Genomic DNA, 27,299 nt, shown 5'->3' on the forward strand with positions numbered 1-27,299 from the left:
TCCGAGTTCCCTTCTTTCCGGCACTGTCCCCCTCATCATGAGTTCTCATCTCTCCGGCACTGTCCCCGTAGCCTCGAATTCCCTCCTCTCCGGCACTGTCCCCCTCACCCCAAGTTCCCTTCTTTCCGGGACTTTCCATCTCGCCTCTAGTTTCCTCCTCTCCGGCACTGTCCCGCTCACCATGAATTCCCTTCTCTCCGGCACTGTCTCCCCAGCTCCGATTTCCCTTCTCTCCGGCACTGTTTCTCTAGACCCAAATTCCCTTCTCACCAGTACTGTCCCCCTAGCGCTGAATTCCCTTCTCTCCAGCACTGTCCCCCTGACCATGAGTTCCCTTCTCTCCAGCACTGTCTCCCAGCCCCTAGTTCACTTCTCTCTGGCACTTTCTCCTTAGCCCCGAGTTCCCATCTCTCCGGCACTGTCTCCCTCACCCTGAGTTCCCTTCACTCCGGTACTGTTTCTCTAGACCCAAATTCCCTTCTCACCAGTACTGTCCCCCTAGCCCTGAATTCCCTTCTCTCCAGCAGTGCCTCCCAGCCCCTAGTTCACTTCTCTCTGGCACTGTCCTCCTAACCCCGAATTCCCTTCTCTCTGGCACTGTCCCCCTGACCATGAGTTCCCTTCTCTCCAGCACTGTCCCCCAGCCGCTAGTTCACTTCTCTCTGGCACTGTCTCCCTAGCCCCGAGTTCCCATCTCTCCGGCACTGTCTCCCTCACCCCGAGTTCCCTTCTCTCCGGTACTGTTTCTCTAGACCCAAATTCCCTTCTCACCAGTACTGTCCCCCAAGTCCTGAATTCCCTTCTCTCCAGCAGTGCCTCCCAGCCCCTAGTTCACTTCTCTCTGGCACTGTCCTCCTAACCCCGAATTACCTTCTCTCTGGCACTGTCCCCCTGACCATGAGTTGCCTTCTCTCCAGCACAGTCTCCCAGCCCCTAGTTCACTTCTCTCTGGCACTGTCTCCCTAGCCATGAGTTCCCCTCTCTCCGGCACTGTCCCCATCGCCCTGAGTTCCATTCTCTACAGCACTGACTCCCTCACCACAAGTTCCCTTCTCTCCGGCACTGTCTCCATCGCCCCGAGTTCCCTTCTCTCCAGCACTGTCCCCCTCACCACAAGTTCCCTTCTCTCCGGCACTGTCCCCCTCACCACGAGTTCCCTTCCTCCGTCGCTGTCCCCCGGACCACGTGTTCCCTTCTCTCCGGCTCTGTCTCCCTAACCCCAATGTTGCCTGTTCTCTGGCACTGTCCCCCTAGACCCGAGTTCCCTTCTCTCCAGCACTGACTCCCTAGCCCCAATGTTCCCTTCTCTCTGGCACTGTCTCCCCAGCTCCGAGTTCCCTTCTCTCCGGCATTGTCCCCCTCACCACGAGTTCCCTTCTCTCAGGCACTGGCCCCCTCATCACGAGTTCCCTTCTCTCCGGCCCTGACTCCCTCACCACCAGTTCCCTTCACTCCAGCACTGTCCCCCTCTCCCTGAGTTCCCTTCTCTCTGGCACTGACTCCATAGCCCCAAGGTTCCCTTCTCTCCGGCACTGTCCCCCTCACCACGAGTTCCCTTCTCTCTGGGACTGTCTCCCTCACCCAGAGTTCCCTTCTCTCTGGTACTTTCCCACTAACCCCGAATTCCCTTCTCTCCAGCACTGTCTCCCCAGCTCCGACTTCCCTTTTCTCCGGCACTTTCCCCATTGCCCCGAGTTCGCTTCCTTCCGGCACTGTCCCCCTCACCACGAATTCCCTTCTCTCCAGCACTGTCCCGCTCTACCCGAGTTCCCTTCTCTCCGGCACTGTCCCCCTCACCACGAATTCCCTTCTCTCCAGCACTGTCCCCCTCTACCCGAGTTCCCTTCTCTCCGGCACTGTCCCCCTCACCACGAGTTCCCTTCTATCCAGCACTGTCCCCCTCACCACGAGTTCCCTTCTCTCTGGCACTGTCTCTCCAGCTCCGAGTTCCCTTCTTTCCGGCACTGTCCCCCTCATCATGAGTTCTCATCTCTCCGGCACTGTCCCCGTAGCCTCGAATTCCCTCCTCTCCGGCACTGTCCCCCTCACCCCAAGTTCCCTTCTCTCCGGGACTTTCCATCTCGCCTCTAGTTTCCTCCTCTCCGGCACTGTCCCGCTCACCATGAATTCCCTTCTCTCCGGCACTGTCTCCCCAGCTCCGATTTCCCTTCTCTCCGGCACTGTTTCTCTAGACCCAAATTCCCTTCTCACCAGTACTGTCCCCCTAGCCCTGAATTCCCTTCTCTCCAGCAGTGCCTCCCAGCCCCTCGTTCACTTCTCTCTGGCACTGTCCTCCTAACCCCGAATTCCCTTCTCTCCAGCACTGTCCCCCTGACCATGAGTTCCCTTCTCTCCAGCACTGTCTCCCAGCCCCTAGTTCACTTCTCTCTGGCACTGTCTCCCTAGCCCCGAGTTCCCATCTCTCCGGCACTGTCTCCCTCACCCCGAGTTCCCTTCACTCCGGTACTGTTTCTCTAGACCCAAATTCCCTTCTCACCAGTACTGTCCCCCTAGCCCTGAATTCCCTTCTCTCCAGCACTGTCCCCCTCTACCCGAGTTCCCTTCTCTCCGGCACTGTCCCCCTCACCACGAATTCCCTTCTCTCCAGCACTGTCCCCCTTTACCCGAGTTCCCTTCTCTCCGGCACTGTCCCCCTCACCACGAGTTCCCTTCTCTCCAGCACTGTCCCCCTCACCACGAGTTCCCTTCTCTCTGGCACTGTCTCTCCAGCTCCGAGTTCCCTTCTTTCCGGCACTGTCCCCCTCATCATGAGTTCTCATCTCTCCGGAACTGCCCCCGTAGCCTCGAATTCCCTCCTCTCCGGCACTGTCCCCCTCACCCCAAGTTGCCTTCTCTCCGGGACTTTCCATCTCGCCTCTAGTTTCCTTCTCTCCGGCACTGTCCCGCTCACCATGAATTCCCTTCTCTCCAGCACTGTCTCCCCAGCTCCGATTTCCCTTCTCTCCGGCACTGTTTCTCTAGACCCAAATTCCCTTCTCACCAGTACTGTCCCCCTAGCCCTGAATTCCCTTCTCTCCGGCAGTGCATCCCAGCCCCTCGTTCACTTCTCTCTGGCACTGTCCTCCTAACCCAGAATTCCCTTCTCTCCAGCACTGTCCCCCTGACCATGAGTTCCCTTCTCTCCAGCACTGTCTCCCAGCCCCTAGTTCACTTCTCTCTGCCTCTGTCTCCCTTGCCCCGAGTTCCCATCTCTCCGGCACTGTCTCCCTCACCCCGAGTTCCCTTCTCTCCGGTACTGTTTCTCTAGACCCAAATTCCCTTCTCACCAGTACTGTCCCCCTAGCCCTGAATTCCCTTCTCTCCAGCAGTGCCTCCCAGCCCCTCGTTCACTTCTCTCTGGCACTGTCCTCCTAACCCCGAAATCCCTTCTCTCCAGCACTGTCCCCCGACCATGAGTTCCCTTCTCTCCAGCACTGTCTCCCAGCCCCTCTTCATTTCTCTCTGGTACTGTCTCCCTAGCCCCGAGTTCCCATCTCTCCGGCACTGTCTCCCTCACCCCGAGTTCCCTTCTCTCCAGTACTGTTTCTCTAGACACAAATTCCCTTCTCACCAGTACTCTCCCCCTAGCCCTGAATTCCCTTCTCTCCAGCAGTGCCTCCCAGCCCCTAATTCACTTCTCTCTGGCACTCTCCTCCTAACCCCAAATTCCCTTCTCTCTGGCACTGTCCCCCTGACCATGAGCTCCCTTCTCTCCAGCACTGTCTCCCAGCCCCTAGTTCACTACTCTCTGGCAATGTCTCCCTAGCCATGAGTTCCCATCTCTCCGGCACTGTCTCCCTCACCCCGAGTTCCCTTCACTCCGGTACTGTTTCTCTAGACCCAAATTCCCTTCTCACCAGTACTGTCCCCCTAGCCCTGAATTCCCTTCTCTCCAGCAGTGCCTCCCAGCCCCTAGTTCACTTCTCTCTGGCACTGTCCTCCTAACCCCGAATTACCTTCTCTCTGGCACTGTCCCCCTGACCATGAGTTGCCTTCTCTCCAGCACAGTCTCCCAGCCCCTAGTTCACTTCTCTCTGGCACTGTCTCCCTAGCCATGAGTTCCCCTCTCTCCGGCACTGTCCCCATCGCCCTGACTTCCATTCTCTACAGCACTGACTCCCTCACCACAAGTTCCCTTCTCTCCGACACTGTCCCCCTCACCACGAGTTCCCTTCTCTCCGGCACTGTCTCCATCGCCCCGCGTTCCCTTCTCTCCAGCACTGTCCCCCTCACCACAAGTTCCCTTCTCTAAGGCACTGTCCCCCTCACCACGAGTTCCCTTCCTCCATCGCTGTCCCCCGCACCACGAGTTCCCTTCTCTCCGGCTCTGTCTCCCTAACCCCAATGTTCCCTGTTCTCTGGCACTGTCCCCCTAGACCCGAGTTCCCTTCTCTCCAGCACTGACTCCCTAGCCCCAATGTTCCCTTCTCTCTGGCACTGTCTCCCCAGCTCCGAGTTCCCTTCCCTCCGGCATTGTCCCCCTCACCACGAGTTCCCTTCTCTCAGGCACTGGCCCCCTCATCACGAGTTCCCTTCTCTCCGGCCCTGACTCCCTCACCACCAGTTCCCTTCACTCCAGCACTGTCCCCCTCTCCCTGAGTTCCCTTCTCTCTGGCACTGACTCCATAGCCCCAAGGTTCCCTTCTCTCCGGCACTGTCCCCCTCACCACGAGTTCCCTTCTCTCTGGGACTGTCTCCCTCACCCAGAGTTCCCTTCTCTCCGGTACTGTCCCACTAACCCCGAATTCCCTTCTCTCCAGCACTGTCTCCCCAGCTCCGACTTCCCTTTTCTCCGGCACTTTCCCCATTGCCCCGAGTTCGCTTCCCTCCGGCACTGTCCCCCTCACCACGAATTCCCTTCTCTCCAGCACTGTCCCGCTCTACCCGAGTTCCCTTCTCTCCGGCACTGTCCCCCTCACCACGAATTCCCTTCTCTCCAGCACTGTCCCCCTCTACCCGAGTTCCCTTCTCTCCGGCACTGTCCCCCTCACCACGAGTTCCCTTCTCTCCAGCACTGTCCCCCTCACCACGAGTTCCCTTCTCTCTGGCACTGTCTCTCCAGCTCCGAGTTCCCTTCTTTCCGGCACTGTCCCCCTCATCATGAGTTCTCATCTCTCCGGCACTGTCCCCGTAGCCTCGAATTCCCTCCTCTCCGGCACTGTCCCCCTCACCCCAAGTTCCCTTCTCTCCGGGACATTCCATCTCGCCTCTAGTTTCCTCCTCTCCGGCACTGTCCCGCTCACCATGAATTCCCTTCTCTCCGGCACTGTCTCCCCAGCTCCGATTTCCCTTCTCTCCGGCACTGTTTCTCTAGACCCAAATTCCCTTCTCACCAGTACTGTCCCCCTAGCCCTGAATTCCCTTCTCTCCAGCAGTGCCTCCCAGCCCCTCGTTCACTTCTCTCTGGCACTGTCCTCCTAACCCCGAATTCCCTTCTCTCTGGCACTGTCCCCCTGACCATGAGTTCCCTTCTCTCCAGCACTGTCTCCCAGCCCCTAGTTCACTTCTCTCTGGCACTGTCTCCCTAGCCCCGAGTTCCCATCTCTCTGGCACTGTCTCCCTCACCCCGAGTTCCCTTCTCTCCGGTACTGTTTCTCTAGCATCAAATTCCCTTCTCACCAGTACTGTCCCCCAAGTCCTGAATTCCCTTCTCGCCAGCAGTGCCTCCCAGCCCCTAGTTCACTTCTCTCTGGCACTGTCCTCCTAACCCCGAATTACCTTCTCTCAGGCACTGTCCCCCTGACCATGAGTTGCCTTCTCTCCAGCACAGTCTCCCAGCCCCTAGTTCACTTCTCTCTGGCACTGTCTCCCTAGCCATGAGTTCCCCTCTCTCCGGCACTGTCCCCATCGCCCTGACTTCCATTCTCTACAGCACTGACTCCCTCACCACAAGTTCCCTTCTCTCCGACACTGTCCCCCTCACCACGAGTTCCCTTCTCTCCGGCACTGTCTCCATCGCCCCGCGTTCCCTTCTCTCCAGCACTGTCCCCCTCACCACAAGTTCCCTTCTCTAAGGCACTGTCCCCCTCACCACGAGTTCCCTTCCTCCATCGCTGTCCCCCGCACCACGAGTTCCCTTCTCTCCGGCTCTGTCTCCCTAACCCCAATGTTCCCTGTTCTCTGGCACTGTCCCCCTAGACCCGAGTTCCCTTCTCTCCAGCACTGAATCCCTAGCCCCAATGTTCCCTTCTCTCTGGCACTGTCTCCCCAGCTCCGAGTTCCCTTCCCTCCGGCATTGTCCCCCTCACCACGAGTTCCCTTCTCTCAGGCACTGGCCCCCTCATCACGAGTTCCCTTCTCTCCGGCCCTGACTCCCTCACCACCAGTTCCCTTCACTCCAGCACTGTCCCCCTCTCCCTGAGTTCCCTTCTCTCTGGCACTGACTCCATAGCCCCAAGGTTCCCTTCTCTCCGGCACTGTCCCCCTCACCACGAGTTCCCTTCTCTCTGGGACTGTCTCCCTCACCCAGAGTTCCCTTCTCTCCGGTACTGTCCCACTAACCCCGAATTCCCTTCTCTCCAGCACTGTCTCCCCAGCTCCGACTTCCCTTTTCTCCGGCACTTTCCCCATTGCCCCGAGTTCGCTTCCCTCCGGCACTGTCCCCCTCACCACGAATTCCCTTCTCTCCAGCACTGTCCCGCTCTACCCGAGTTCCCTTCTCTCCGGCACTGTCCCCCTCACCACGAATTCCCTTCTCTCCAGCACTGTCCCCCTCTACCCGAGTTCCCTTCTCTCCGGCACTGTCCCCCTCACCACGAGTTCCCTTCTCTCCAGCACTGTCCCCCTCACCACGAGTTCCCTTCTCTCTGGCACTGTCTCTCCAGCTCCGAGTTCCCTTCTTTCCGGCACTGTCCCCCTCATCATGAGTTCTCATCTCTCCGGCACTGTCCCCGTAGCCTCGAATTCCCTCCTCTCCGGCACTGTCCCCCTCACCCCAAGTTCCCTTCTCTCCGGGACTTTCCATCTCGCCTCTAGTTTCCTCCTCTCCGGCACTGTCCCGCTCACCATGAATTCCCTTCTCTCCGGCACTGTCTCCCCAGCTCCGATTTCCCTTCTCTCCGGCACTGTTTCTCTAGACCCAAATTCCCTTCTCACCAGTACTGTCCCCCTAGCCCTGAATTCCCTTCTCTCCAGCAGTGCCTCCCAGCCCCTCGTTCACTTCTCTCTGGCACTGTCCTCCTAACCCCGAATTCCCTTCTCTCTGGCACTGTCCCCCTGACCATGAGTTCCCTTCTCTCCAGCACTGTCTCCCAGCCCCTAGTTCACTTCTCTCTGGCACTGTCTCCCTAGCCCCGAGTTCCCATCTCTCCGGCACTGTCTCCCTCACCCCGAGTTCCCTTCTCTCCGGTACTGTTTCTCTAGCATCAAATTCCCTTCTCACCAGTACTGTCCCCCAAGTCCTGAATTCCCTTCTCTCCACCAGTGCCTCCCAGCCCCTAGTTCACTTCTCTCTGGCACTGTCCTCCTAACCCCGAATTACCTTCTCTCTGGCACTGTCCCCCTGACCATGAGTTGCCTTCTCTCCAGCACAGTCTCCCAGCCCCTAGTTCACTTCTCTCTGGCACTGTCTCCCTAGCCATGAGTTCCCCTCTCTCCGGCACTGTCCCCATCGCCCTGAGTTCCATTCTCTACAGCACTGACTCCCTCACCACAAGTTCCCTTCTCTCCGGCACTGTCTCCATCGCCCCGAGTTCCCTTCTCTCCAGCACTGTCCCCCTCACCACAAGTTCCCTTCTCTCCAGCACTGTCCCCCTCACCACGAGTTCCCTTCCTCCGTCGCTGTCCCCCGCACCACGAGTTCCCTTCTCTCCGGCTCTGTCTCCCTAACCCCAATGTTGCCTGTTCTCTGGCACTGTCCCCCTAGACCCGAGTTCCCTTCTCTCCAGCACTGACTCCCTAGCCCCAATGTTCCCTTCTCTCTGGCACTGTCTCCCCAGCTCCGAGTTCCCTTCTCTCCGGCATTGTCCCCCTCACCACGAGTTCCCTTCTCTCAGGCACTGGCCCCCTCATCACGAGTTCCCTTCTCTCCGGCCCTGACTCCCTCACCACCAGTTCCCTTCACTCCAGCACTGTCCCCCTCTCCCTGAGTTCCCTTCTCTCTGGCACTGACTCCATAGCCCCAAGGTTCCCTTCTCTCCGGCACTGTCCCCCTCACCACGAGTTCCCTTCTCTCTGGGACTGTCTCCCTCACCCAGAGTTCCCTTCTCTCCGGTACTGTCCCACTAACCCCGAATTCCCTTCTCTCCAGCACTGTCTCCCCAGCTCCGACTTCCCTTTTCTCCGGCACTTTCCCCATTGCCCCGAGTTCGCTTCCCTCCGGCACTGTCCCCCTCACCACGAATTCCCTTCTCTCCAGCACTGTCCCGCTCTACCCGAGTTCCCTTCTCTCCGGCACTGTCCCCCTCACCATGAATTCCCTTCTCTCCAGCACTGTCCCCCTCTACCCGAGTTCCCTTCTCTCCGGCACTGTCCCCCTCACCACGAGTTCCCTTCTATCCAGCACTGTCCCCCTCACCACGAGTTCCCTTCTCTCTGGCACTGTCTCTCCAGCTCCGAGTTCCCTTCTTTCCGGCACTGTCCCCCTCATCATGAGTTCTCATCTCTCCGGCACTGTCCCCGTAGCCTCGAATTCCCTCCTCTCCGGCACTGTCCCCCTCACCCCAAGTTCCCTTCTCTCCGGGACATTCCATCTCGCCTCTAGTTTCCTCCTCTCCGGCACTGTCCCGCTCACCATGAATTCCCTTCTCTCCGGCACTGTCTCCCCAGCTCCGATTTCCCTTCTCTCCGGCACTGTTTCTCTAGACCCAAATTCCCTTCTCACCAGTACTGTCCCCCTCGCCCTGAATTCCCTTCTCTCCAGCACTGTCCCCCTGACCATGAGTTCCCTTCTCTCCAGCACTGTCTCCCAGCCCCTAGTTCACTTCTCTCTGGCACTGTCTCCCTAGCCCCGAGTTCCCATCTCTCCGGCACTGTTTCCCTCACCCCGAGTTCCCTTCACTCCGGTACTGTTTCTCTAGACCCAAATTCCCTTCTCACCAGTACTGTCCCCCTAGCCCTGAATTCCCTTCTCTCCAGCAGTGCCTCCCAGCCCCTAGTTCACTTCTCTCTGGCACTGTCCTCCTAACCCCGAATTCCCTTCTCTCTGGCACTGTCCCCCTGACCATGAGTTCCCTTCTCTCCAGCACTGTCTCCCAGCCGCTAGTTCACTTCTCTCTGGCACTGTCTCCCTAGCCCCGAGTTCCCATCTCTCCGGCACTGTCTCCCTCACCCCGAGTTCCCTTCTCTCCGGTACTGTTTCTCTAGACCCAAATTCCCTTCTCACCAGTACTGTCCCCCAAGTCCTGAATTCCCTTCTCTCCAGCAGTGCCTCCCAGCCCCTAGTTCACTTCTCTCTGGCACTGTCCTCCTAACCCCGAATTACCTTCTCTCTGGCACTGTCCCCCTGACCATGAGTTGCCTTCTCTCCAGCACAGTCTCCCAGCCCCTAGTTCACTTCTCTCTGGCACTGTCTCCCTAGCCATGAGTTCCCCTCTCTCCGGCACTGTCCCCATCGCCCTGAGTTCCATTCTCTCAGCACTGACTCCCTCACCACAAGTTCCCTTCTCTCCGACACTGTCCCCCTCACCACGAGTTCCCTTCTCTCCAGCACTGTCTCCATCGCCCCGAGTTCCCTTCTCTCCAGCACTGTCCCCCTCACCACAAGTTCCCTTCTCTCCGGCACTGTCCCTCTCACCACGAGTTCCCTTCCTCCGTCGCTGTCCCCCGCACCACGAGTTCCCTTCTCTCCGGCCCTGTCTCCCTAACCCCAATGTTGCCTGTTCTCTGGCACTGTCCCCCTAGACCCGAGTTCCCTTCTCTCCAGCACTGACTCCCTAGCCCCAATGTTCCCTTCTCTCTGGCACTGTCTCCCCAGCTCCGAGTTCCCTTCTCTCCGGCATTGTCCCCCTCACCACAAGTTCCCTTCTCTCTGGCACTGTCCCCCTCACCACGAGTTGCCCTCTCTCCGGCACTGTCTCCCTGGCCTTGAGTTCCCCTCTCTCCGGCACTGTCCCCCCACCACGAGTTCCCTTCTCTACGGCACTGTCTCCTTAGCCACGAGTTCCCCTCTCTCCAGCACTGTCCCCATCGCCTCGAGTTCCCTTCTCTCCGGCACTGTCCCCCTCACCCCGAGTTCCCTTCACTCCGGTACTGTTTCTATAGACCCAAATTCCCTTCTCACCTTTACTGTCCCCCAAGTCCTGAATTCCCTTCTCTCCAGCAGTGCCTCCCAGCCCCTAGTTCACTTCTCTCTGGCACTGTCCTCCTAACCCCGAATTACCTTCTCTCTGGCACTGTCCCCCTGACCATGAGTTCCCTTATCTCCAGCACAGTCTCCCAGCCCCTAGTTCACTTCTCTCTGGCACTGTCTCCCTAGCCATGAGTTCCCCTCTCTCTGGCACTGTCCCCATCGCCCTGAGTTCCCTTCTCTACAGCACTGACTCCCTCACCACAAGTTCCCTTCTCTCCGGCACTGTCCCCCTCACCACGAGTTCCCTTCTCTCTGGCACTGTCTCCCCAGCTCCGAGTTCCCTTCTTTCCCGCACTGTCCCCCTCATCATGAGTTCTCATCTCTCCGGCACTGTCCCCGTAGCATCAAATTACCTCCTCTCCGGCACTGTCCCCCTCACCCCGAGTTCCCTTCTCTCCAGCACTTTCCTTCTCGCCTCTAGTTCCCTCCTCTCCGGCACTGTCCCCCTCACCATGAATTCCCTTCTCTCCGGCACTGTCTCCCAAGCCCCAATGTTCCCTTCTCTCCGACACTGTGCCTCTAAACCCGAATTCCCTTCTCACCAGTACTGTCCCCCTAGCCCTGCATTCCCTTCTCTCCAGCAGTGCCTCCCAGCCCCTAGTTCACTTCTCTCTGGCACTGTCCTCCTAACTCTGAATTCAACTTCTCTCTGGCACTGTCCCACTGACCATGAGTTCCCTTCTCTCCAGCACTGTCTCCAAGCCCCTAGTTTCCATCTCTCCGGCACTGTCTCCCTCACCCAGTGTTCCCTTCTCTCCGGTACTATCCCACTAACCCCGACTTCCCTTCCCTCCAGCACTGATTCCCTAGCCCCAATGTTCCCTTCTCTCCAGCACTGTATCCCCAGCTCCGATTTCCCTTCTCTCCCGCACTGTCCAAATTGCCCCGAGTTCCCTTCTCTCCGGCACTGTCTCCCAAGCCCCAATGTTCCCTTCTCTCCGACACTGTGCCTCTAAACCCGAATTCCCTTCTCACCAGTACTGTCCCCCTAGCCCTGCATTCCCTTCTCTCCAGCAGTGCCTCCCAGCCCCTAGTTCACTTCTCTCTGGCACTGTCCTCCTAACTCCGAATTCAACTTCTCTCCTGCACTGTCCCACTGACCATGAGTTCCCTTCTCTCCAGCACTGTCTCCCAGCCCCTCGTTCCCTTCTCTCCGGCACTGTCTCCCTCACCCAGCGTTCCCTTCTCTCCGGTACTATCCCACTAACCCCGACTTCCCTTCCCTCCAGCACTGATTCGCTAGCCCCAATGTTTCCTTCTCTCCAGCACTGTATCCCCAGCTCCGAGTTCCCTTCTCTCCCGCACTGTCCCCCTTGCCCCGAGTTCCCTTCTCTCCAGCACTGTCCCCCTCACCACAAGTTCCCTTCTCTCCGGCACTGTCCCCCTCACCACGAGTTCACTTCTCTCCGTTGCTGTCTCCCTCACCACGAGTTCCCTTCTCTCCGGCTCTGTCTCCCTAGCCCCAATGTTCCCTTCTCTCTGGCACTGTCCCCCTACACCCGAGTTCCCTTCACTCAAGCACTGACTCCCTAGCCCCAATGTTCCCTTCTCTCTGGCACTGTCTCCCCAGCTCCGAGTTCCCTTCTCTCCAGCACTGACTCCCTAGCCCCAATGTTCCCTTCTCTCTGGCACTGTCTCCCTAGCTCCGAGTTCCCTTCTCTCCAGCATTGTCCCCCTCACCACGAGTTCCCTTCTCTCTGGCACTGTCCCCCTAGCCCTGAATTCCCTTCTCTCCAGCAGTGCCTCCCAGCCCCTCGTTCACTTCTCTCTGGCACTGTCCTCCTAACCCCGAATTCCCTTCTCTCCAGCACTGTCCCCCGACCATGAGTTCCCTTCTCTCCAGCACTGTCTCCCAGCCCCTAGTTCACTACTCTCTGGCACTGTCTCCCTAGCCCCGAGTTCCCATCTCTCCGGCACTGTCTCCCTCACCCCGAGTTCCCTTCTCTCCGGTACTGTTTCTCTCGACCCAAATTCCCTTCTCACCAGTACTCTCCCCCTAGCCCTGAATTCCCTTCTCTCCAGCAGTGCCTCCCAGCCCCTAGTTCACTTCTCTCTGGTACTGTCCTCCTAACCCCAAATTCCCTTCTCTCTGGCACTGTCCCCCTGACCATGAGTTCCCTTCTCTCCAGCACTGTCTCCCAGCCCCTGGTTCACTACTCTCTGGCACTGTCTCCCTAGCCCCGAGATCCCATCTCTCCGGCACTGTCTCCGTCACCCCGAGTTCTCTTCTCTCCGGTACTGTTTCTCTCGACCCAAATTCCCTTCTCACCAGTACTGTCCCCCAAGTCCTGAATTCCCTTCTCTCCAGCCGTGCCTCCCAGCCCCTAGTTCACTTCTCTCTGGCACTGTCCTCCTAACCCCGAATTACCTTCTCTCTGGCACTGTCCCCCTGACCATGAGTTGCCTTCTCTCCAGCACAGTCTCCCAGCCCCTAGTTCACTTCTCTCTGGCACTGTCTCCCTAGCCATGAGTTCCCCTCTCTCCGGCACTGTCCCCATCGCCCTGACTTCCATTCTCTACAGCACTGACTCCCTCACCACAAGTTCCCTTCTCTCCGACACTGTCCCCCTCACCACGAGTTCCCTTCTCTCCGGCACTGTCTCCATCGCCCCGAGTTCCCTTCTCTCCAGCACTGTCCCCCTCACCACAAGTTCCCTTCTCTCCGGCACTGTCCCCCTCACCACGAGTTCCCTTCTCTCCGTCGCTGTCCCCCGCACCACGAGTTCCCTTCTCTCCGGCTCTGTCTCCCTAACCCCAATGTTCCCTTCTCTCTGGCACTGTCCCCCTAGACCCGAGTTCCCTTCTCTCCAGCACTGACTCCCTAGCCCCAATGTTCCCTTCTCTCTGGCACTGTCTCCCCAGCTCCGAGTTCCCTTCTCTCCGGCATTGTCCCCCTCACCACGAGTTCCCTTCTCTCTGGCACTGTCCCCTTCACCACGAGTTGCCCTCTCTCCGGCACGGTCTCCCCGGCCTTGAGTTCCCCTCTCTCCGGCACTGTCCCCCCACCACGAGTTCCCTTCTCTCCGGCACTGTCTCCTTAGCCACGAGTTCCCCTCTCTCCAGCACTGTCCCCATCGCCTCGAGTTCCCTTCTCTCCGGCACTGTCCCCCTCACCCCGAGTTCCCTTCTCTCCGGTACTGTTTCTGTAGACCCAAATTCCCTTCTCACCAGTACTGTCCCCCAAGTCCTGAATTCCCTTCTCTCCAGCAGTGCCTCCCAGCCCCTAGTTCACTTCTCTCTGGCACTGTCCTCCTAACCCCGAATTACCTTCTCTCTGGCACTGTCCCCCTGACCATGAGTTCCCTTATCTCCACCACAGTCTCCCAGCCGCTAGTTCACTTCTCTCTGGCACTGTCTCCCTAGCCATGAGTTCCCCTCTCTCCGGCACTGTCCCCCCACCACGAGTTCCCTTCTCTCCGGCACTGTCTCCTTAGCCACAAGTTCCCTTCTCTCCGGCACTGTCCCCCTCACCACGAGTTTCCTTCTCTCCGGCTCTGTCTCCCTAGCCCCAATGTTCCCTTCTCTCTGGCATTGTCCCCCTAGACCCGAGTTCCCTTCACTCCAGCACTGACTCCCTAGCCCCAATGTTCCCTTCTCTCTGGCACTGTCTCCCCAGCTCCGAGTTCCCTTCTCTCCGGCATTGTCCCCCTCACCACGAGTTCCCTTCTCTCTGGCACTGTTCCCCTCACCACGAGTTCCCATCTTTCCGGCACTGTCTCCCCGGCCTTGAGTTCCCCTCTCTCCGGCACTGTCCCCCCACCACGAGTTCCCTTCTCTCCGGCACTGTCTCCTTAGCCACGAGTTCCCCTCTCTCCGGCACTGTCCCACCACCACGAGTTCCCTTCTGTCCGGCACTGTCCCCCTCACCACGAGTTCCCTTCTCTCTGGCACTGTCTCCCCAGCTCCGGGTTCCCTTCTTTCCGGCACTGTCCCCCTCATCATGAGTTCTCATCTCTCCGGCACTGTCCCCGTAGCATCAAATTACCTCCTCTCCGGCACTGTGCCCCTCACCCCGAGTTCCCTTCTCTCCAACACTTTCCTTCTCGCCTCTAGTTCCCTCCTCTCCGGCACTGTCCCCCTCACCATGAATTCCCTTCTCTCCAGCACTGTCTCCCAAGCCCCAATGTTCCCTTCTCTCCGACACTGTGCCTCTAAACCCGAATTCCCTTTTCACCAGTACTGTCCCCCTAGCCCTGCATGCCCTTCACTCCAGCAGTGCCTCCCAGCCCCTAGTTCACTTCTCTCTGGCACTGTACTCCTAACTCCGAATTCAACTTCTCTCTGGCACTGTCCCACTGACCATGAGTTCCCTTCTCTCCAGCACTGTCTCCCAGCCCCTAGTTCCCTCCTCTCCGGCACTGTCCCCCTCACCCCGAGTTCCCTTCTCTTCATCACTTTCCTTCTCGCCTCTAGTTCCCTCCTCTCCGGCACTGTCCCCCTCACCATGAATTCCCTTCTCTCCGGCACTGTCTCCCAAGCCCCAATGTTCCCTTCTCTCCGACACTGTGCCTCTAAACCCGAATTCCCTTCTCACCAGTACTGTCCCCCTAGCCCTGCATTCCCTTCTCTCCAGCAGTGCCTCCCAGCCCCTAGTTCACTTCTCTCTGGCACTGTCCTCCTAACTCCGAATTCAACTTCTCTCTGGCACTGTCCCACTGACCATGAGTTCCCTTCTCTCCAGCACTGTCTCCCAGCCCCTCGTTCCCTTCTCTCCGGCACTGTCTCCCTCACCCAGCGTTCCCTTCTCTCCGGTACTATCCCACTAACCCCGACTTCCCTTCCCTCCAGCACTGATTCCCTAGCCCCAATGTTTCCTTCTCTGCAGCACTGTATCCCCAGCTCCGAGTTCCCTTCTCTCCCGCACTGTCCCCATTGCCCCGAGTTCCCTTCTCTCAGGCACTGGCCCCCTCATCACGAGTTCCCTTCTCTCCGGCCCTGACTCCCTCACCACCAGTTCCCTTCACTCCAGCACTGTCCCCCTCTCCCTGAGTTCCCTTCTCTCTGGCACTGACTCCATAGCCCCAAGGTTCCCTTCTCTCCGGCACTGTCCCCCTCACCACGAGTTCCCTTCTCTCTGGGACTGTCTCCCTCACCCAGAGTTCCCTTCTCTCCGGTACTGTCCCACTAACCCCGAATTCCCTTCTCTCCAGCACTGTCTCCCCAGCTCCGACTTCCCTTTTCTCCGGCACTTTCCCCATTGCCCCGAGTTCGCTTCCCTCCGGCACTATCCCCCTCACCACGAATTCCCTTCTCTCCAGCACTGTCCCCCTCTACCCGAGTTCCCTTCTCTCCGGCACTGTCCCCCTCACCACGAGTTCCCTTCTCTCCAGCACTGTCCCCCTCACCACGGGTTCCCTTCTCTCTGGCACTGTCTCTCCAGCTCCGAGTTCCCTTCTTTCCGGCACTGTCCCCCTCATCATGAGTTCTCATCTCTCCGGCACTGCCCCCGTAGCCTCGAATTCCCTCCTCTCCGGCACTGTCCCCCTCACCCCAAGTTGCCTTCTCTCCGGGACTTTCCATCTCGCCTCTAGTTTCCGTCTCTCCGGCACTGTCCCGCTCACCATGAATTCCCTTCTCTCCGGCACTGTCTCCCCAGCTGCGATTTCCCTTCTCTCCGGCACTGTTTCTCTAGACCCAAATTCCCTTCTCACCAGTACTGTCCCCCTAGCCCTGAATTCCCTTCTCTCCGGCAGTGCCTCCCAGCCCCTCGTTCACTTCTCTCTGGCACTGTCCTCCTAACCCCAAATTCCCTTCTCTCCAGCACTGTCCCCCTGACCATGAGTTCCCATCTCTCCAGCACTGTCTCCCTCACCCCGAGTTCCCTTCTCTCCGGTACTGTTTCTCTAGACCCAAATTCCCTTCTCACCAGTACTGTCCCCCTAGCCCTGAATTCCCTTCTCTCCAGCAGTGCCAACCAGCCCCTCGTTCACTTCTCTCTGGCACTGTCCTCCTAACCCCGAAATCCCTTCTCTCCAGCACTGTCCCCCGACCATGAGTTCCCTTCTCTCCAGCACTGTCTCCCAGCCCCTCTTCACTTCTCTCTGGTACTGTCTCCCTAGCCCCGAGTTCCCATCTCTCCGGCACTGTCTCCCTCACCCCGAGTTCCCTTCTCTCCAGTACTGTTTCTCTAGACACAAATTCCCTTCTCACCAGTACTCTCCCCCTAGCCCTGAATTCCCTTCTCTCCAGCAGTGCCTCCCAGCCCCTAATTCACTTCTCTCTGGCACTCTCCTCCTAACCCCAAATTCCCTTCTCTCTGGCACTGTCCCCCTGACCATGAGCTCCCTTCTCTCCAGCACTGTCTCCCAGCCCCTAGTTCACTACTCTCTGGCAATGTCTCCCTAGCCCCGAGTTCCCATCTCTCCGGCACTGTCTCCCTCACCCCGAGTTCCCTTCACTCCGGTACTGTTTCTCTAGACCCAAATTCCCTTCTCACCAGTACTGTCCTCCTAGCCCTGAATTCCCTTCTCTCCAGCAGTGCCTCCCAGCCCCTAGTTCACTTCTCTCTGGCACTGTCCTCCTAACCCCGAATTACCTTCTCTCTGGCACTGTCCCCCTGACCATGAGTTGCCTTCTCTCCAGCACAGTCTCCCAGCCCCTAGTTCACTTCTCTCTGGCACTGTCTCCCTAGCCATGAGTTCCCCTCTCTCCGGCACTGTCCCCATCGCCCTGACTTCCATTCTCTACAGCACTGACTCCCTCACCACAAGTTCCCTTCTCTCCGACACTGTCCCCCTCACCACGAGTTCCCTTCTCTCCGGCACTGTCTCCATCGCCCCGAGTTCCCTTCTCTCCAGCACTGTCCCCCTCACCACAAGTTCCCTTCTCTCCGGCACTGTCCCCCTCACCACGAGTTCCCTTCCTCCGTCGCTGTCCCCCGCACCACGAGTTCCCTTCTCTCCGGCTCTGTCTCCCTAACCCCAATGTTCCCTGTTCTCTGGCACTGTCCCCCTAGACCCGAGTTCCCTTCTTTCCAGCACTGACTCCCTAGCCCAAATGTTCCCTTCTCTCTGGCACTGTCTCCCCAGCTCCGAGTTCCCATCTCTCCGGCATTGTCCGCCTCACCACGAGTTCCCTTCTCTCAGGCACTGGCCCCCTCATCACGAGTTCCCTTCTCTCCGGCCGTGACTCCCTCACCACCAGTTCCCTTCACTCCAGCACTGTCCCCCTCTCCCTGAGTTCCCTTCTCTCTGGCACTGACTCCATAGCCCCAAGGTTCCCTTCTCTCCGGCACTGTCCCCCTCACCACGAGTTCCCTTCTCTCTGGGACTGTCTCCCTCACCCAGAGTTCCCTTCTCTCCGGTACTGTCCCACTAACCCCGAATTCCCTTCTCTCCAGCACTGTCTCCCCAGCTCCGACTTCCCTTTTCTCCGCCACTTTCCCCATTGCCCCGAGTTCGCTTCCCTCCGGCACTGTCCCCCTCACCACGAATTCCCTTTTCTCCAGCACTGTCCCGCTCTACCCGAGTTCCCTTCTCTCCGGCACTGTCCCCCTCACCACGAATTCCCTTCTCTCCAGCACTGTCCCCCTCTACCCGAGTTCCCTTCTCTCCGGCACTGTCCCCCTCACCACGAGTTCCCTTCTCTCCAGCACTGTCCCCCTCACCACGAGTTCCCTTCTCTCTGGCACTGTCTCTCCAGCTCCGAGTTCCCTTCTTTCCGGCACTGTCCCCCTCATCATGAGTTCTCTTCTCTCCGGCACAGTCCCCGTTGTCTCGAATTCCCTCCTCTCCGGCACTGTCCCCCTCACCCCAAGTTCCCTTCTCTCCGGGACTTTCCATCTCGCCTCTAGTTTCCTCCGCTCCGGCACTGTCCCGCTCACCCTGAATTCCCTTCTCTCCGGCACTGTCTCCCCAGCTCCGATTTCCCTTCTCTCCGGCACTGTTTCTCTAGATCCAAATTCCCTTCTCACCAGTACTGTCCCCCTAGCCCTGAATTCCCTTCTCTCCAGCAGTGCCTCCCAGCCCCTCGTTCACTTCTCTCTGGCACTGTCCTCCTAACCCCGAATTCCCTTCTCTCCAGCACTGTCCCCCTGACCATGAGTTCCCTTCTCTCCAGCACTGTCTCCCAGCCCCTAGTTCACTTCTCTCTGCCTCTGTCTCCCTTGCCCCGAGTTCCCTTCTCTCCGGCACTGTCTCCCTCACCCCGAGTTCCCTTCTCTCCGGTACTGTTTCTCTAGACCCAAATTCCCTTCTCACCAGTACTGGCCCCCTAGCCCTGAATTCCCTTCTCTCCAGCAGTGCCTCCCAGCCCCGAGTTCACTTCTCTCTGGCACTGTCCTCCTAACCCCGAAATCCCTTCTCTCCAGCACTGTCCCCAGACCATGAGTTCCCTTCTCTCCAGCACTGTCTCCCAGCCCCTATTCACTTCTCTCTGGTACTGTCTCCCTAGCCCCGAGTTCCCATCTCTCCGGCACTGTCTCCCTCACCCCGAGTTCCCTTCTCTCCAGTACTCTTTCTCTAGACACAAATTCCCTTCTCACCAGTACTGTCCCCCTAGCCCTGAATTCCCTTCTCTCCAGCAGTGCCTCCCAGCCCCTAATTCACTTCTCTCTGGCACTGTCCTCCTAACCCCGAAATCCCTTCTCTCCAGCACTGTCCCCAGACCATGAGTTCCCTTCTCTCCAGCACTGTCTCCCAGCCCCTATTCACTTCTCTCTGGTACTGTCTCCCTAGCCCCGAGTTCCCATCTCTCCGGCACTGTCTCCCTCACCCCGAGTTCCCTTCTCTCTAGTACTGTTTCTCTAGACACAAATTCCCTTCTCACCAGTACTGTCCCCCTAGCCCTGAATTCCCTTCTCTCCAGCAGTGCCTCCCAGCCCCTAATTCACTTCTCTCTTGCACTGTCCTCCTAACCCCAAATTCCCTTCTCTCTGGCACTGTCCCCCTGACCATGAGCTCCCTTCTCTCCAGCACTGTCTCCCAGCCCCTAGTTCACTTATCTCTGGCACTGTCTCCCTAGCCCCGTGTTCCCATCTCTCCGGCACTGTCTCCCTCACCCCGAGTTCCCTTCACTCCGGTACTGTTTCTCTAGACCCAAATTCCCTTCTCACCAGTACTGTCCCCCTAGCCCTGAATTCCCTTCTCTCCAGCAGTGCCTCCCAGCCCCGAGTTCACTTCTCTCTGGCACTGTCCTCCTAACCCCGAATTCCCTTCTCTCTGGCACTGTCCCCCTGACCATGAGTTCCCTTCTCTCCAGCACTGTCTCCCAGCCGCTAGTTCACTTCTCTCTGGCACTGTCTCCCTAGCCCCGAGTTCCCATCTCTCCGGCACTGTCTCCCTCACCCCGAGTTCCCTTCTCTCCGGTACTGTTTCTCTAGACCCAAATTCCCTTCTCACCAGTACTGTCCCCCAAGTCCTGAATTCCCTTCTCTCCAGCAGTGCCTCCCAGCCCCTAGTTCACTTCTCTCTGGCACTGTCCTCCTAACCCCGAATTACCTTCTCTCTGGCACTGTCCCCCTGACCATGAGTTGCCTTCTCTCCAGCACAGTCTCCCAGCCCCTAGTTCACTTCTCTCTGGCACTGTCTCCCTAGCCATGAGTTCCCCTCTCTCCGGCACTGTCCCCATCGCCCTGAGTTCCATTCTCTACAGCACTGACTCCCTCACCACAAGTTCCCTTCTCTCCGACACTGTCCCCCTCACCACGAGTTCCCTTCTCTCCGGCACTGTCTCCATCGCCCCGAGTTCCCTTCTCTCCAGCACTGTCCCCCTCACCACAAGTTCCCTTCTCTCCGGCACTGTCCCCCTCACCACGAGTTCCCTTCCTCCGTCGCTGTCCCCCGCACCACGAGTTCCCTTCTCTCCGGCTCCGTCTCCCTAACCCCAATGTTCCCTGTTCTCTGGCACTGTCCCCCTAGACCCGAGTTCCCTTCTCTCCAGCACTGACTCCCTAGCCCCAATGTTCCCTTCTCTCTGGCACTGTCTCCCCAGCTCCGAGTTCCCTTCTCTCCGGCATTGTCCCCCTCACCACGAGTTCCCTTCTCTCTGGCACTGTCCCCCTGACCATGAGCTCCCTTCTCTCCAGCACTCTCTCCCAGCCCCTAGTTCACTTCTCTCTGGCACTGTCTCCCTAGCCCCGAGTTCCCATCTCTCCGGCACTGTCTCCCTCACCCCGAGTTCCCTTCACTCCGGTACTGTTTCTCTAGACCCAAATTCCCTTCTCACCAGTACTGTCCCCCTAGCCCTGAATTCCCTTCTCTCCAGCAGTGCCTCCCAGCCCCGAGTTCACTTCTCTCTGGCACTGTCCTCCTAACCCCGAATTCCCTTCTCTCTGGCACTGTCCCCCTGACCATGAGTTCCCTTCTCTCCAGCACTGTCTCCCAGCCGCTAGTTCACTTCTCTCTGGCACTGTCTCCCTAGCCCCGAGTTCCCATCTCTCCGGCACTATCTCCCTCACCCCGAGTTCCCTTCTCTCCGGTACTGTTTCTCTAGACCCAAATTCCCTTCTCACCAGTACTGTCCCCCAAGTCCTGAATTCCCTTCTCTCCAGCAGTGCCTCCCAGCCCCTAGTTCACTTCTCTCTGGCACTGTCCTCCTAACCCCGAATTACCTTCTCTCTGGCACTGTCCCCCTGACCATGAGTTGCCTTCTCTCCAGCACAGTCTCCCAGCCCCTAGTTCACTTCTCTCTGGCACTGTCTCCCTAGCCATGAGTTCCCCTCTCTCCGGCACTGTCCCCATCGCCCTGACTTCCATTCTCTACAGCACTGACTCCCTCACCACAAGTTCCCTTCTCTCCGACACTGTCCCCCTCACCACGAGTTCCCTTCTCTCCGGCACTGTCTCCATCGCCCCGAGTTCCCTTCTCTCCAGCACTGTCCCCCTCACCACAAGTTCCCTTCTCTCCGGCACTGTCCCCCTCACCACGAGTTCCCTTCCTCCGTCGCTGTCCCCCGCACCACGAGTTCCCTTCTCTCCGGCTCTGTCTCCCTAACCCCAATGTTCCCTGTTCTCTGGCACTGTCCCCCTAGACCCGAGTTCCCTTCTCTCCAGCACTGACTCCCTAGCCCCAATGTTCCCTTCTCTCTGGCACTGTCTCCCCAGCTCCGAGTTCCCTTCTCTCCGGCATTGTCCCCCTCACCACGAGTTCCCTTCTCTCTGGCACTGTCCCCCTCACCACGAGTTGCCCTCTCTCCGGCACTGTCTCCCCGGCCTTGAGTTCCCCTCTCTCCGGCACTGTCCCCCCACCACGAGTTCCCTTCTCTCCGGCACTGTCTCCTTAGCCACGAGTTCCCCTCTCTCCAGCACTGTCCCCATCGCCTCGAGTTCCCTTCTCTCCGGCACTGTCCCCCTCTCCCCGAGTTCCCTTCACTACGGTACTGTTTCTCTAGACCCAAATTCCCTTCTCACCAGTACTGTCCCCCAAGTCCTGAATTCCCTTCTCTCCAGCAGTGCCTCCCAGCCCCTAGTTCACTTCTCTCTGGCACTGTCCTCCTAACCCCGAATTACCTTCTCTCTGGCACTGTCTCCCTAGCCATGAGTTCCCCTCTCTCCGGCACTGTCCCCATCGCCCTGAGTTCCCTTCTCTACAGCACTGACTCCCTCACCACAAGTTCCCTTCTCTCCGGCACTGTCCCCCTCACCACGAGTTCCCTTCTCTCTGGCACTGTCTCCCCAGCTCCGAGTTCCCTTCTTTCCCGCACTGTCCCCCTCATCATGAGATCTCATCTCTCCGGCACTGTCCCCGTAGCATCAAATTACCTCCTCTCCGGCACTGTCCCCCTCACCCCGAGTTCCCTTCTCTCCAGCACTTTCCTTCTCACCTCTAGTTCCCTCCTCTCCGGCACTGTCGCCCTCACCATGAATTCCCTTCTCTCCGGCACTGTCTCCCAAGCCCCAATGTTCCCTTCTCTCCGACACTGTGCCTCTAAACCCGAATTCCCTTCTCACCAGTACTGTTCCCCTAGCCCTGCATTCCCTTCTCTCCAGCAGTGCCTCCCAGCCCCTAGTTCACTTCTCTCTGGCACTGTCCTCCTAACTCCGAATTCAACTTTTCTCTGGCACTGTCCCACTGACCATGAGTTCCCTTCTCTCCAGCACTGTCTCCCAGACCCTCGTTCCCTTCTCTCCGGCACTGTCTCCCTCACCCAGCGTTCCCTTCTCTCCGGTACTATCCCACTAACCCCGACTTCCCTTCCCTCCACCACTGATTCCCTAGCCCCACTGTTTCCTTCTCTCCAGCACTGTATCCCCAGCTCCGAGTTCCCTTCTCTCCCGCACTGTCCCCATTGCCCCGAGTTCCCTTCTCTCCAGCACTGTCCCCCTCACCACAAGTTCCCTTCTCTCCGGCACTGTCCCCCTCACCACGAGTTCACTTCTCTCCGTCGCTGTCTCCCTCACCACGAGTTCCCTTCTCTCCGGCTCTGTCTCCCTAGCCCCAATGTTCCCTTCTCTCTGGCACTGTCCCCCTAGACCCGAGTTCCCTTCTCTCCAGCACTGACTCCCTAGCCCCAATGTTCCCTTCTCTCTGGCACTGTCTCCCCAGCTCCGAGTTCCCATCTCTCCGGCATTGTCCCCCTCACCACGAGTTCCCTTCTCTCAGGCACTGGCCCCCTCATCACGAGTTCCCTTCTCTCCGGCCGTGACTCCCTCACCACCAGTTCCCTTCACTCCAGCACTGTCCCCCTCTCCCTGAGTTCCCTTCTCTCTGGCACTGACTCCATAGCCCCAAGGTTCCCTTCTCTCCGGCACTGTCCCCCTCACCACGAGTTCCCTTCTCTCTGGGACTGTCTCCCTCACCCAGAGTTCCCTTCTCTCCGGTACTGTCCCACTAACCCCGAATTCCCTTCTCTCCAGCACTGTCTCCCCAGCTCCGACTTCCCTTTTCTCCGCCACTTTCCCCATTGCCCCGAGTTCGCTTCCCTCCGGCACTGTCCCCCTCACCACGAATTCCCTTTTCTCCAGCACTGTCCCGCTCTACCCGAGTTCCCTTCTCTCCGGCACTGTCCCCCTCACCACGAATTCCCTTCTCTCCAGCACTGTCCCCCTCTACCCGAGTTCCCTTCTCTCCGGCACTGTCCCCCTCACCACGAGTTCCCTTCTCTCCAGCACTGTCCCCCTCACCACGAGTTCCCTTCTCTCTGGCACTGTCTCTCCAGCTCCGAGTTCCCTTCTTTCCGGCACTGTCCCCCTCATCATGAGTTCTCTTCTCTCCGGCACAGTCCCCGTTGTCTCGAATTCCCTCCTCTCCGGCACTGTCCCCCTCACCCCAAGTTCCCTTCTCTCCGGGACATTCCATCTCGCCTCTAGTTTCCTCCGCTCCGGCACTGTCCCGCTCACCATGAATTCCCTTCTCTCCGGCACTGTCTCCCCAGCTCCGATTTCCCTTCTCTCCGGCACTGTTTCTCTAGATCCAAATTCCCTTCTCACCAGTACTGTCCCCCTAGCCCTGAATTCCCTTCTCTCCAGCAGTGCCTCCCAGCCCCTCGTTCACTTCTCTCTGGCACTGTCCTCCTAACCCCGAATTCCCTTCTCTCCAGCACTGTCCCCCTGACCATGAGTTCCCTTCTCTCCAGCACTGTCTCCCAGCCCCTATTCACTTCTCTCTGGCACTGTCTCCCCAGCTCCGAGTTCCCTTCTCTCCGGCATTGTCCCCCTCACCACGAGTTCCCTTCTCTCTGGCACTGTCCCCCTGACCATGAGCTCCCTTCTCTCCAGCACTCTCTCCCAGCCCCTAGTTCACTTCTCTCTGGCACTGTCTCCCTAGCCCCGAGTTCCCATCTCTCCGGCACTGTCTCCCTCACCCCGAGTTCCCTTCACTCCGGTACTGTTTCTCTAGACCCAAATTCCCTTCTCACCAGTACTGTCCCCCTAGCCCTGAATTCCCTTCTCTCCAGCAGTGCCTCCCAGCCCCGAGTTCCCTTCTCTCTGGCACTGTCCTCCTAACCCCGAATTCCCTTCTCTCTGGCACTGTCCCCCTGCCAATGAGTTCCCTTCTCTCCAGCACTGTCTCCCAGCCGCTAGTTCACTTCTCTCTGGCACTGTCTCCCTAGCCCCGAGTTCCCATCTCTCCGGCACTGTCTCCCTCACCCCGAGTTCCCTTCTCTCCGGTACTGTTTCTCTAGACCCAAATTCCCTTCTCACCAGTACTGTCCCCCAAGTCCTGAATTCCCTTCTCTCCAGCAGTGCCTCCCAGCCCCTAGTTCACTTCTCTCTGGCACTGTCCTCCTAACCCCGAATTACCTTCTCTCTGGCACTGTCCCCCTGACCATGAGTTGCCTTCTCTCCAGCACAGTCTCCCAGCCCCTAGTTCACTTCTCTCTGGCACTGTCTCCCTAGCCATGAGTTCCCCTCTCTCCGGCACTGTCCCCATCGCCCTGAGTTCCATTCTCTACAGCACTGACTCCCTCACCACAAGTTCCATTCTCTCCGACACTGTCCCCCTCACCACGAGTTCCCTTCTCTCCGGCACTGTCTCCATCGCCCCGAGTTCCCTACTCTCCAGCACTGTCCCCCTCACCACAAGTTCCCTTCTCTCCGGCACTGTCCCCCTCACCACGAGTTCCCTTCCTCCGTCGCTGTCCCCCGCACCACGAGTTCCCTTCTCTCCGGCTCTGTCTCCCTAACCCCAATGTTCCCTGTTCTCTGGCACTGTCCCCCTAGACCCGAGTTCCCTTCTCTCCAGCACTGACTCCCTAGCCCCAATGTTCCCTTCTCTCTGGCACTGTCTCCCCAGCTCCGAGTTCCCTTCTCTCCGGCATTGTCCCCCTCACCACGAGTTCCCTTCTCTCTGGCACTGTCCCCCTCACCACGAGTTGCCCTCTCTCCGGCACTGTCTCCCCGGCCTTGAGTTCCCCTCTCTCCGGCACTGTCCCCCCACCACGAGTTCCCTTCTCTCCGGCACTGTCTCCTTAGCCACGAGTTCCCCTCTCTCCAGCACTGTCCCCATCGCCTCGAGTTCCCTTCTCTCCGGCACTGTCCCCCTCACCCCGAGTTCCCTTCACTCCGGTACTGTTTCTCTAGACCCAAATTCCCTTCTCACCTTTACTGTCCCCCAAGTCCTGAATTCCCTTCTCTCCAGCAGTGCCTCCCAGCCCCTAGTTCACTTCTCTCTGGCACTGTCCTCCTAACCCCGAATTACCTTCTCTCTGGCACTGTCCCCCTGACCATGAGTTCCCTTATCTCCAGCACAGTCTCCCAGCCCCTAGTTCACTTCTCTCTGGCACTGTCTCCCTAGCCATGAGTTCCCCTCTCTCCGGCACTGTCCCCATCGCCCTGAGTTCCCTTCTCTACAGCACTGACTCCCTCAACACAAGTTCCCTTCTCTCCGGCACTGTCCCCCTCACCACGAGTTCCCTTCTCTCTGGCACTGTCTCCCCAGCTCCGAGTTCCCTTCTCTCCAGCACTTTCCTTCTCGCCTCTAGTTCCCTCCTCTCCGGCACTGTCCCCCTCACCCCGAGTTCCCTTCTCTCCAGCACTTTCCTTCTCGCCTCTAGTTCCCTCCTCTCCGGCACTGTCCCCCTCACCATGAATTCCCTTCTCTCCGGCACTGTCTCCCAAGCCCCAATGTTCCCTTCTCTCCGACACTGTGCCTCTAAACCCGAATTCCCTTCTCACCAGTACTGTCCCCCTAGCCCTGCATTCCCTTCTCTCCAGCAGTGCCTCCCAGCCCCTAGTTCACTTCTCTCTGGCACTGTCCTCCTAACTCTGAATTCAACTTCTCTCTGGCACTGTCCCACTGACCATGAGTTCCCTTCTCTCCAGCACTGTCTCCAAGCCCCTAGTTTCCTTCTCTCCGGCACTGTCTCCCTCACCCAGTGTTCCCTTCTCTCCGGTACTATCCCACTAACCACGAATTCCCTTCCCTCCAGCACTGATTCCCTAGCCCCAATGTTCCCTTCTCTCCAGCACTGTATCCCCAGCTCCGAGTTCCCTTCTCTCCCGCACTGTCCCCATTGCCCCGCGTTCCCTTCTCTCCGGCACTGTCTCCCAAGCCCCAATGTTCCCTTCTCTCCGACACTGTGCCTCTAAACCCGAATTCCCTTCTCACCAGTACTGTCCCCCTAGCCCTGCATTCCCTTCTCTCCAGCAGTGCCTCCCAGCCCCTAGTTCACTTCTCTCTGGCACTGTCCTCCTAACTCTGAATTCAACTTCTCTCTGGCACTGTCCCACTGACCATGAGTTCCCTTCTCTCCAGCACTGTCTCCAAGCCACTAGTTTCCTTCTCTCCGGCACTGTCTCCCTCACCCAGTGTTCCCTTCTCTCCGGTACTATCCCACTAACCCCGACTTCCCTTCCCTCCAGCACTGATTCCCTAGCCTCAATGTTCCCTTCTCTCCAGCACTGTATCCCCAGCTCCAAGTTCCCTTCTCTCCCGCACTGTCCCCAATGCCCCGAGTTCCCTTCTCTCCGGCACTGTCTCCCAAGCCCCAATGTTCCCTTCTCTCCGACACTGTGCCTCTAAACCCGAATTCCCTTCTCACCAGTACTGTCCCCCTAGCCCTGCATTCCCTTCTCTCCAGCAGTGCCTCCCAGCCCCTAGTTCACTTCTCTCTGGCACTGTCCTCCTAACTCCGAATTCAACTTCTCTCTGGCACTGTCCCACTGACCATGAGTTCCCTTCTCTCCAGCACTGTCTCCCAGCCCCTAGTTCCCTTCTCTCCGGCACTGTCTCCCTCACCCAGCGTTCCCTTCTCTCCGGTACTATCCCACTAACCCCGACTTCCCTTCCCTCCAGCACTGATTCCCTAGCCCCAATGTTTCCTTCTCTCCAGCACTGTATCCCCAGCTCCGAGTTCCCTTCTCTCCCGCACTGTCCCCATTGCCCCGAGTTCCCTTCTCTCAGGCACTGGCCCCCTCATCACGAGTTCCCTTCTCTCCGGCCCTGACTCCCTCACCACCAGTTCCCTTCACTCCAGCACTGTCCCCCTCTCCCTGAGTTCCCTTCTCTCTGGCACTGACTCCATAGCCCCAAGGTTCCCTTCTCTCCGGCACTGTCCCCCTCACCACGAGTTCCCTTCTCTCTGGGACTGTCTCCCTCACCCAGAGTTCCCTTCTCTCCGGTACTGTCCCAC

The sequence above is a fragment of the Carcharodon carcharias genome, chromosome 16 (assembly GCF_017639515.1).
Source record: "Carcharodon carcharias isolate sCarCar2 chromosome 16, sCarCar2.pri, whole genome shotgun sequence".
NCBI lineage: Eukaryota > Metazoa > Chordata > Chondrichthyes > Lamniformes > Lamnidae > Carcharodon > Carcharodon carcharias.